The sequence below is a fragment of the Hippocampus comes genome, unplaced genomic scaffold (genome assembly GCF_001891065.2).
Source record: "Hippocampus comes isolate QL1 unplaced genomic scaffold, H_comes_QL1_v1.1 scaffold83, whole genome shotgun sequence".
NCBI lineage: Eukaryota > Metazoa > Chordata > Actinopteri > Syngnathiformes > Syngnathidae > Hippocampus > Hippocampus comes.
This window is the reverse complement of record NW_017805281.1, coordinates 751,896-764,125: the sequence shown is the minus strand read 5'-3', so window position 1 is coordinate 764,125 and position 12,230 is coordinate 751,896. Positions and strand designations below refer to the sequence as shown.

Genomic DNA, 12,230 nt, shown 5'->3' with positions numbered 1-12,230 from the left:
AAAGTGGAGCGCCGGAGTTCAGTCGACGATCGTTGGCCAGGTTCGATGGAGGCGAGCGATCCCTCGCCAGGCTCCGTATTGATCCCGGGGCTCTTCTCTCCGCCCGCGGCAGATGAATGGAGCAGCGCCGACGTAATTGAGTCTTTACGGAGCCCACGTGAAGACGGCAGAGGTGGAATGGCTTTCAGATTGTCAATCTGCTCCTCCATTACGCCGCTTGGCTGTGCATGTTTGCCAGAGGGCCGTGCGCATCTAAATGCGCTTTTGTGGTGAGCGGCGCGCTTGAGTTTGGCGGGGGCCGAGCTTTTCTTGTTTCAATGGCCGCTGAGTCTTCAGGTTTTCCTACGTGGACGAGAACAACGTCGACCAAAGCAGGCGGCCATCAGGTATACGTCACGCTCGTTCTCGTCCCCATCGCAGTGAGTGAGTGCGTGAGTGAGTTACTTTGCAACTGAGTAGTCAAGTTTATTTTTATAGCCCGCAATCAAGCCCGCAGTTGACATCTCCTGATCTGAACCCTTCTGAGTGAGCTGCTTTGTGAGCGTGTAAGAAATATGTTGCGTGTTTGTCAGTCCAAAGGTGAGTTACTGACTTGATAGGTGACTGAGTCAATGTGTGAATGAGTTGAGTGTCGAAGTCAGTTTGTCATGAGCCAGCAAGCGAATGAGTGAATGTCTGTGTTCTCACATATAGCTGAATCGACTCAGCTGGTCATCAACAGTAAATTCCACCCATCCATCCATCCATTTTCCGATCCGCTTTATCCTCACAAGAATCACAGCGGGTGCCGGAGCCGATCCCAGCCGTCTTCGTGTGTTCAATCAGCCTGCCATGCATGTTTTTGGAATGTAGAAGGAAACCGGAGTACCCGAAGAAAACCCACGCAGGCCCGGGATCGAACCCACGACCTCTGCACTGTGCGGTCGACGCGTTAACCACTGGATCACCGGGCTGCCCACAGTAACATCAAATTTTCCAAAAATGAAAAGTGCCATTGGAAATGACGGAAAATACCCGTCGGTGGATGGACTGCGGCTGCCTCTCGTACCCCAACTTCACCTCATCTCTGCCTCCGTCGCCATGGTGATGTGGAAGGCTCGGGGGAGGATTAATGGGCGTCGGATGGCGAGGCATCTGCAGCTCGCTACGCCGCCAACTGCTGCTGTCACGTGATGAAAAAGACGCTCTCGGAGCCGACAGGTGCTAACTTCCTGTGTGACTCGATCTTGTTGTCTCTCATGTCCAAAGTGCTCTTGCAGTCCTTCTTCACCTCCAACCTTTTCTCTGGCCAAAGTGTTTGCTCAAGGGCAAAGAAACAGTACACAGGAAGGCACAGGAAGTAGACTAGCATCTCTCCCATCACTATTCCAGATTCCAATTTCATGTTATTTGTTGATCCTCATAATTTATTTCAAATCACATGTATTCCTTCTACACTCGCCACCATTACTCTGGTCCAAGAGTTAAGGCTATACCCCAAGAGGTAGAGCAGGCGCAGGCAATGACTTGGAAAAAAAAAAAAAAAAAAAGGAATCATTTTATATTATATACGGTCAGGGTTACTCTCTAATGGTATGACGAACTTGGATTCCAAATAGCTGCCGCTGAAATTGTGTGTTCGCTCGAGCAGACTGCTGCCGGGTGGGTTGTGTGGAATCTACTAAGGCCCACCACATACCGTGCAATGCGGCTGAGCCCAAACGGAATGGACCAATGTGAAGAAAAGAAAAATGACAGTTGGTGACTTACACCCACGCACAGAGCGATTGAGCCCAGCTCATCTACTGACGTGCTGCAACGGGAAACTACACCCTTTATTGACTTGTAAGGCTCTTCCCGCTGTTTACTGTACTGTCTTACTTTTATTGAACCACAAAAACATGGCATGATTGTCAAGGAAGAAGCGAGTTTCCACTGAGAGAAAAAGAGGGTGAACATGAAGGCGTACTTCGTCTTTCGAAAGGTTTCCATACTCATATTTTACATCGCAACTACCGTACTGGCCCGAATATAAGGCGGTGTTTTTTGCATTGAAACAAGACTGAAAAAGTGGGGGTCGTCTCATATTCGTGGTCTGGACATTATACCCATTCACGACGCTAGATGGCACCAGATATCATTGAAGCGAATGCTGAACTTGACTCCCCAGGCCAAAGTGAACCCCTGTCACGAAGAATAAAAATAAAAATAGCGGTAGCACGAAGAAGAAAAATAAAAAATAATTGCACATTAGTTTACATATTTAAAGGTTCAGATATTAAGATTTGAATGAGGCAAAATAACATGCTTTTCCTCTCAAATATATTGTTATAATCATTTGTTTCAGATGTACTGTAATTATTTTCTGTATCAAAATTAATTTGGTGTTCAAAAAGTCTTTTTTCAAACTTGAGTCTTGAAAAAGAGGGGGTCGTCTTATAATCAGGGCCGTCTTATATTCGGGCCAATACGGTATATTTTAATCGAACTGACATACTTTAGCGTGGCATGAGCTGGCATCCATTTCACAGTCTGCATTTATTGAGCTCGCCTTGCAAGTGACAAGCAATCAGAGCATCCGAGATGGTAGTACACTTGTCTCTTTAGCGAGTCATGCTCTCTTGGCAAGACTAATTGATTTAAATTTAATCCAAGTCTAAAATATAAACATGTAAAAGTTGAACGATGCGTGAGTTGATTGGTCATGCCTGGCACAAGGATGATCTCGTAACAAAGCGACTGTTATTTTGTGTAGACTAACATTTCCAATGAATCAAATTATTGGGAACAGATTCACATAAAGAACGGGTTTTTAATTCCAATCACTCGGGAGGGTTAAAGTTAGAGTCAATCTCGAAATCTCTCAAAGTCAGGGACGAGCCTAGCGTTAGGATTGCGGTTCCTCTTAAAGTCAGGGTAAGTTCAGGATCTGGTTAGGGTTCCTCTGTAATTCTGTAAGTCTATGAACCCCAATTTTAAGGTTAGCATTAGCTTTACGCTTCGTTTCTTGTTTCTTTTCGCTGCTGTGAATTCAGGCTTTCTAATAATGAAAGGCATTGACATGCGGCCAAGTGTGAACAAGTCATAAGTTTCTTCTTTCTGCGATAGAGAATGGGAAAATGAGATGAACGTGAGAAAAGCAATTTTTTTTTTTTTACAGCAGCAAACCTTGACAAGCTACAGCCTGAAGGACGCTGTGCGTTTGCCTTCCGGGCCGCGGCCTCGACCTGGACAGGGCCAGCGAGTCTGCCTGACAAGGCAAGGTCAGTGACCTGGACAGCCTTTCGAGTCGTCAAACCTTGAGGCAGGAGCAGAGCCGAGGCTTGGGAGCGCCGCCTTTCGTCTGAGTTCAGGAAAAAAAGTGGACACGGAAAGAAGCCTAAACTCCCTCTGGACCTCATTGTGTGTGGATGCTGAGAGATGATGTCATCTTCTTGAAATTGTACAGACAAAAAGTTTTTTGAAGGGTTGGACTCAGGGATTGTTCATATTTTTAAAAATAATGTTCCCAACCGCCCATAAAGAATGACATGAGCAAAAGAAACGCAAGAGTAGGGTTAGCTAAAGTTGATTTTAGAGTTAGCATGAGTGTTAGCTAGAGTTAAGGTTCATAAAGTCAGTTGCTTAGGATTGTTGTTGAGGTTCAAGTTAGATTAGTTAGAAACATAGTCCCCAAAGACGGCACTATTGCTGGCTGAGACAATTTAAAAGAAGTCCTGTCAAAAAGATCCAAACATTTAAAAATATGTCCATTAAATTAAATACATATAAGGAAGGAGGAGCCATATATTAAAATGTTAATGCTCTCATGCCATTTTGTTTGTTTTTTTTTTTTTTTATAATCTTTGATGTAATTTTCTGGGATTTGTAAAATAATTTGGTTTGGAAAGGAGCACGATGCCTTTTAGAAGCTTTTCTCATTTGTCAAAAAGCCTCAGATTTGAAATGGTCCATTTTCTGGTTGATCTTTAAAAATATTCAATATGCAAATAAGCTTGACTCTAATTGTGTCTCTGTTCTCCCTAATTTGATATGGAAAACCGCTTTGCTCTGACTGGTTAATTCCCGATACGTGGGTGTCTTCATATCTTTTCATTGTGCTGGCTCCACTGAAATTCAGCGATCCGTCAGCGGAATCGGGTTCAGCCGCCGTGCAGTCTGAGAAGACCACTGCAGGGCGATGGCCTTGGGTTCTAACTTGGAAAGAGCCAGATTGATACGCGAATCACTCAAAGACGTTCTTCTCCACTGTATCAATCTGGGGCTGCTACAATGTGATCTGTTGGGGAAAGCCATGACATGCAATACTTTGTGCTGATTGGACGATGCGGCAACTTGTGCACGACTACCAAACTATTGTTTTGACCAATCCTACCAAGTGATGAAATGATCGTCACCAGCATGCGCTTTGTTATGACCAACTGGGTCCTGTTATCTCGATGATTGGCACAGACGGCATCATGGCGTTGAGTGATTGTTGTCATTTTTACAATGTAAATATGTGGATAAAAGGTGTCTTAAATAGCATGACGTTACTTTTTTAAAATGTATTTATTGATCAAGCCGTTTGTCAACGGAGAAAAGTTTTCATCACAGCCACATGTTCCGCCGCCAAACATACTCTTGCTTTGTGATTAGCATTAGAGCAAATTAGTGGCCTTGGGAAAAGTTGGATTCGCGGGGGTTTGTGAAATCACAAATTCTGTTAGTATTTTTGCAGGAAAGGTTGTTTGGAGGAAAATTAATCGTCGTTTATAAAAAACAAACAAACAAACAAAACCCTTAAAAACGAGCATATGCTTGTTGTAACTCTTTCAAAAATAAACTTGAAATTCTATCTTCATCCAACTCAAAATCGTATTGAAATGTTTTTGCGTGTTTCCTAGTTGTCTCTTTGTTAACAAATTCTTATTTTGCGATCGAAAGCCCTTTATCAGTTTTTTTTTTTTTTTTTTTTTTATGTTTTGAAGTGTCACAAAAGCAAACAGTATCAGTTTGCTTGTTCCACAAAAACTTGTTTCTCCGCTTTTTAGTCAGCAACATGTGTTTTCGGTGAAATGGACCCACGTTTGACTATTGATCACCCAAGAATGGAAATAAGTGGAAGCATGTTTTTCCTTCCTGATGTTTTTATTTGTTTGTTTGTTTTTTGGGAGGCAGGGTATATTTGGTGCATATATTGTCACAGAGCACAATATTGCGTGGATTATGAAAGATTGGTCAAAACTGTTTGACAGTAGAGTATAGATGGTAAATATTTAATCCGGGCAAACACTACCTCAAACACCTTGGCATATCATGAAAGAAAAATAATCATTTTACATGTGTTTGAGAACCAAAGAGTCTAAAAATGGTGAGGAGGTCTGCCTACGACAGAAGGTTTTTTTTTTTTTTTTTTTTTTTCTTTCTGCGGTCTCGTTATGTTACGGTCGGCGGGTCGGTGGATCGCCACATCGCTCGCTATCTTGGATCACAGCGGCGTGACCTCTCGCTCTCATCCGGCTCTCATCGTCGTCACACCTGCCTGGGCCCCGAGCTCAGCCAGCGTGGCTGTACTCGGTGGGATCACGGTGCCCCCTGGAGGCCACTTTTTCTTCGTCTTCTTCCTCCTCTTCGGAATCAGCGGGGCACCTCATACATATTTCATCAGGTTTAACTCCACTTAAAATATGCATTCTAATTGGGCCTAAGTGGCGCAGCTCAGCTCCCTAAGTAGCTCCTCCGCTCGTGCGCTCACGTCCTCCTCCTAACGGACACGTTCGACTCAGCCCACGTTCTCCTGCCGGCTGCCTCGTCTCCTCATCTTCCTCCTTTTTCACATCCTCTTCTTCACAGGCTTGACCGTGTTAATCGTGTCGTATTGATTTGTTTGGAACACAGTGCACACGAGGAGGAAGGGAGGCACGCGTGGTGGGATGCAAATGTGCCTTATGTTAGCTCGTCGATTGATAGATTAGGATTTGGATTCAAGAATTAATGAGCTTTCGATGCAACAAAAATTAAGATGAATTTGAGAAGACTTTTAAGATGACTTTTTATCTCCAGTAGGCTTGATTATTGCAATAGTTGTCTTACTGGACTGCCGCAAAAGAGCATGAAACAGCTGCAGCGCATTCAAGCTGCAGCAGCTCGGGATATGAGATCAGATCATATTGCTCCAGTTCAAAATGCTTTGCACTGGCTCACACTTAGCTGTAGAATAGATTTCAAAATTCCGCTCCTGGTTTAGAAATCATTGAATGGTTTGGGTCATGAATACATTCAAGAAATGGTCATTGAATATAAACCCAGTTAGGGCTCTGACATCTGCAGGCTTGGATCAATTAATGGAGCCCAGAGTTAAAGTAAACATGGTAAATCTGCATTTAGCTGTTATGCTGCACACAAATGGAATAAGCTGCCATCAGAACTGAAGTCAGGCCCACATGTAACTGCTTTTAAACCCAGATTTAAAACGTAGCCTCCACACCCCCCCCCACCCCCCATACTATTGATTAAGATCTTTTAAACATTTTAAATCTTCCATTTGCTTTAGTTGTGTTGCACGGCGGTGAGGGTTGCTACTCACTTCCTGTTTTAATTTGAAAGAATGACTCTCCTCTCATTTCAGGTCACTTCCCCTTCCTCCTGTGTCAGTCTGATTGTCAGCCCTGATTGTTTCCACCTGTTGCCCCTTACCTTGTGTTTAAATGGTCCTTGACTCCCTTTGTCCTGGGCCAGTGTGTACTGTCAGAACCAGGCTTGGACACAGGACACAGGACACAGGACACAGGACACAGGACAAAGTTGCAGGGTACAAAGTGAAGATATATTTATTTGAGGATCAGGAACTGACTATTTAAAATGGCAAGGCTGTGGAAACAAGGCAAGAACTGCTCAGCTCTGTGGCGAGAGGCTGGAGTCCACACACAAGGACGAAACACACTGGCACAGGACAAAGGGAGACAAGGACCATTCAAACACAAGGTAAGGGGCAACAGGGCGGGGCTGACAATCCGTCTGGCACAGGGGGAAGGGTACGTGATCTGAGACGAGAGGAGAGTCATTCTTTCAAAATTGAACCAGGAAGTGACCGGTGTGACGTTGTTTTACAAACGTACACTCATTTCTTAACCTTTTTAAAAGGTTTCTGTTATTGTGTTTAAATGTTGTCAATGTATGTTCTTTTTGGTTAATACTTTTAGGTATTGTGTCTTTGCTTGTGTGAAGCACATTGAGTTGCTTTGTGTATGAAATCCAGCCAACCATTTTTGACAGTGCTTACCCTGGACAGGGTGGCGGGGCTGCTGGAGCCTATCCCAGCTGACTTCGGGCGGTAGGTGGACTACACTCTGAAAAGGTCGCGAGTCAGTCACAGGGTACACAGAGTCGAACAATCATTCACACGGTCACTGAGTAGGAACTGATCCCACTCTGCCTGCATGCAAGTCAGGTGAGTGTACTATGACACCATCAGTGGCTTTATGTGTGAAATGGGCTGCATTGCCTTACCTTGATGTTGCAAATGACACTTTTGCTTTTGGCACAAAGACAATACGTGACACATTTCATCCTGTTATTCTTATGTCTGGAGTGCATATTTCCATTTGGCATTTTTTACAAATTGTTTAGCAGTTAATGTTTGCATATCTCCAACCTAATGTGCAAATAACTGAAAGACTCACCTCGCTCCTTTCCTCACAAACACACACAGGAGACAGCTGCAGCACAAACGGAATGGAACAGAATAGCTACTTGTGCACTTTTTAAAGTTTCTAAACTTGACTAATATGAATTGTCTTCACTCTGCGTCGGCCTCACAGTGCAGTGCAGAGGTGCAGGGTTAGATTCTGGCTCCGGCCTTCCTGTATGGAGTTTGCATGTTCTCCCCGTGTCAGGGTGGGTTTTCTCTGGGTACTCCGGTTTCTTCCCACATCCCCAAAACATGCTTGGTAGCTAAATTGACCACTCTCTAAAACTGTCCCCAGATGTGAATGTTCGTCTGTCTGCCCTACGATTGGCTAGCAACCAGTTCAGGGTGTCCCCTGCCTCCTGCCCAAAGACCGCTGGGATAGGTTCCAGCACGCCCGCAACCCTCGTGAGGATAAGCAGATTATGAAATGGATGGATGGAAATTGTCTTGAAAGGGGGATAGGCGGATTTCTGACGGGGCGAGAGCACCCCCTAGCCTTGTTGTTGTGTGTGCATGCATGCATGTATTTATGTACATAATTTATGTCCGTGGTAACGCAGTTACTGTGTGTGTGTTGATGCGTGTGTGCGTGCCTGCGTGCTTTTGTACCATTAAAGTGCATGTGTGTCAGCACTTTTATTTTTGCCTTTATTATGTTGTATATTTTTATAACTCTTGAAGTGGCGTTAAGTTCCTGTGTGTCCAGATAGTATGTTTCTATGTATTTCTACATTGCAAATATAATGTTCCGATGCTATACATCACTCTTTGTCTCACGTACACTCACAACACACATGGTTAGTTAGCGTTGCGAACGTCACGAGTGTACATAGGTGGTGGAGTGTGTCGGGGGCTCAGCGACATGATGGAGCACACGGTGAGGCGGGAGGCAGTGCTTTGTTTCCATGGTGATGGCAGAGCAACTAATAACATGCTGGTGGCAGATAAGGTGGCACACACATATGCTGCAATAGAAGTGTTTGTGGATGATAAATGTCAATCACTCAACAAACAAACTTTTTTTTGTTGTTGTAATTTTAAAGCTATGGCGTGTAAATGTTGTGCTGCTCTTGGCTTAAATTCTGCATTGCAACAACAGAACAGAGTCGTTGCTTCAACATGGTAGCCCTTCTGTGTAATTCTACATTTTTGTTATGTTCTGGAAAAAAAAAAGATTCTTCAGAAGAGTTAATTGTTGCGAAATCCTTATCATTGTGGTGTTTTGAGGCTGCAATGTTCTACACTGAATTTTGAGAATTTTACATCAGGCACCTTGTTGGGCAACTATAGGTCCTCAAGAAGATGGACCTGAAGTTGCTTTGCAGCAGATATTAGCCATTTCTTAAAATCAAGAATGCGGAGTACAATCAAGTATAGTCTCCTTAAGAACATATGCTTGAACGTACTTCCTAAGAATGTCTCTTTGAAATCTGAACAGCTGTGGATTTATGACCCCGCCCCCACCCCTGACTCCGACGTACAGTAGATCTGTGATTGCCGCACTAAATGCATCTTGGGATATTTTACCAGCTGAGTTTTCCCCGAGTTTCCAACCGATGCATCCTTGGTTTAAGGTAGCAGACAAGAACAACACCGGGTTTTCTTGGTTCATGCATCCGAACGGTACTTCGGCCGCAACTGATGACCTTTTACGTCAGGCACATTGTTGGTCAGCTATATGTGATGGGGAAGATGTTTTTTGTTGTTGTTTGTCATGCTTTATTGGTCCTGGTGAGACAAACAAAATTGATCAATTTTCACCAGGATAAAATTGTTGACGAAAATTGGGTTTGAGTTGGGGTTAGGCATGGTGAGACCCGCAAAAATTCATTTTCTAACTCAGAGTTTAAAAAAATCCGATGGCATCATTTGTTGATTTGAAAGAAGAGAATTATTATTTCTGTGTATGTTTCTAATGTTCTCATTCGACGACACTCGCATGAGATCCGCACAGACACACACACACACACACACACACTACAGCTCTACACACGCATTCCATCCGCACACACATTAGTAGCGCAATGATCTAATTAATCAGACTTTTTGCTTTAGGTTAGAATACTGATTCCTCGTATTTTCTCTTTCCGAGCTGGAAATCCATCCGTCTGTCGGAGGCGTTTTGGCCGGGAGGCTTGGCGCCGCTTCCCGTCGTGCTGAGCGCCATTAAAACTCCAAAAATATATTGATATATAAAAGCATAAGAGCTGGAAGACATCAGCGACATGATGGAGCACACGGTGAGGCGGGAGGCAGTGCTTTGTTTCCATGGTGATGGCAGAGCAACTAATAACATGCTGGTGGCAGATAAGGTGGCACACACATATGCTGCAATAGAAGTGTTTGTGGATGATAAATGTCAATCACTCAACAAACAAACTTTTTTTTGTTGTTGTAATTTTAAAGCTATGGCGTGTAAATGTTGTGCTGCTCTTGGCTTAAATTCTGCATTGCAACAACAGAACAGAGTCGTTGCTTCAACATGGTAGCCCTTCTGTGTAATTCTACATTTTTGTTATGTTCTGGAAAAAAAAAAGATTCTTCAGAAGAGTTAATTGTTGCGAAATCCTTATCATTGTGGTGTTTTGAGGCTGCAATGTTCTACACTGAATTTTGAGAATTTTACATCAGGCACCTTGTTGGGCAACTATAGGTCCTCAAGAAGATGGACCTGAAGTTGCTTTGCAGCAGATATTAGCCATTTCTTAAAATCAAGAATGCGGAGTACAATCAAGTATAGTCTCCTTAAGAACATATGCTTGAACGTACTTCCTAAGAATGTCTCTTTGAAATCTGAACAGCTGTGGATTTATGACCCCGCCCCCACCCCTGACTCCGACGTACAGTAGATCTGTGATTGCCGCACTAAATGCATCTTGGGATATTTTACCAGCTGAGTTTTCCCCGAGTTTCCAACCGATGCATCCTTGGTTTAAGGTAGCAGACAAGAACAACACCGGGTTTTCTTGGTTCATGCATCCGAACGGTACTTCGGCCGCAACTGATGACCTTTTACGTCAGGCACATTGTTGGTCAGCTATATGTGATGGGGAAGATGTTTTTTGTTGTTGTTTGTCATGCTTTATTGGTCCTGGTGAGACAAACAAAATTGATCAATTTTCACCAGGATAAAATTGTTGACGAAAATTGGGTTTGAGTTGGGGTTAGGCATGGTGAGACCCGCAAAAATTCATTTTCTAACTCAGAGTTTAAAAAAATCCGATGGCATCATTTGTTGATTTGAAAGAAGAGAATTATTATTTCTGTGTATGTTTCTAATGTTCTCATTCGACGACACTCGCATGAGATCCGCACAGACACACACACACACACACACACACTACAGCTCTACACACGCATTCCATCCGCACACACATTAGTAGCGCAATGATCTAATTAATCAGACTTTTTGCTTTAGGTTAGAATACTGATTCCTCGTATTTTCTCTTTCCGAGCTGGAAATCCATCCGTCTGTCGGAGGCGTTTTGGCCGGGAGGCTTGGCGCCGCTTCCCGTCGTGCTGAGCGCCATTAAAACTCCAAAAATATATTGATATATAAAAGCATAAGAGCTGGAAGACAGAGCGGTGGCCACTCAGTTGGATGCCGCAAATGAAGCTGAGGCCTGGCTAATGTCTTCCATACGGGCCTCTGTGTGCCACGACCGCCTAAGCCGCCGCCGCCATTTGTCCGACTTCAACTGTTGGCTTGACTGAAATCATTTCAATAGTGTTTATTATGATTATAAATAAATGCAAAAATACGCACAGTAGGCACACATTGCACCTTTTCTCAATGTCAGATAAAGTGTATATGATGGAGGCTTTTATTTGCATGTTTTTACTCTGTGTGGGTACGTGGGTGTGACTGCATTCTGTTTGTCTTCATGCACGTCTCTTTATCTGCCTCTGCTTTTAATTACACTTTTCTCATTTGCAAGTGCTGTGCACTGCACTGTGATGGTGGTGGTGATGATGATGATGAAGAACATTCAACAGTTGTAAAATAAACCCTTCAAGATTGTTCTGGATTTCTTTCCCTCCCATCTTCTAAAATTCATCCTGCTTAAATTCAAACTACTGCTTCGCTCTCCCCTCCCATTAGTGGTGTTTCGGCATCTTTAAGGCGCCAAGGCGATATTTTGTGTGTGTGTGTGTGTGTGTGTGTGTGTGTGTGTGTGTGTGTGTGTGTGTCCTTGGTAAGGGTGGCAGCATACACACTCACACACGCACATATAAAACAGGCTTTTATTTCCTTGTTCGTGGCATCAAAACAGCAAAAGAAGGCCACCAAGCGTCCTGTTTGCTCTCAGAACGATATGAAAACACCCTCACACAATCAGTCCCTGTCTTGTGCAAGTACACAATAAAAGGACTTGAAGTCATGGAGTTTGTCACAGTTAACTCAAATCCCTGTTAATCTGGAATTCAAAGCCAATGGACACTTAGGAAATGTTGACTATTACTGAATAGGAATCATGTTTAAACATAAATTTTAAGAAAAATCTCTCCTTGTAATGCCTCGTTTTCTAACGTCATTTTAAATTAAATCAAACTATGCACTTCCGCTTTTTAGTTGCGT

General features: G+C 43.4%; 1 long non-coding RNA gene across 1 annotated transcript in view; it reads left to right on the top strand.

Moving 5' to 3' along the window:
• Nucleotides 1–6,549: 6,549 nt before the first annotated feature.
• LOC109516474 (uncharacterized) overlaps nucleotides 6,550–12,230 on the top strand; it is a 30,846-nt gene continuing 25,165 nt past the window's right edge. The window contains exon 1 of the long non-coding RNA XR_002168346.1: nucleotides 6,550–6,945. This is a non-coding gene — a long non-coding RNA (uncharacterized LOC109516474). The remainder of the gene's footprint in view (nucleotides 6,946–12,230) is intronic.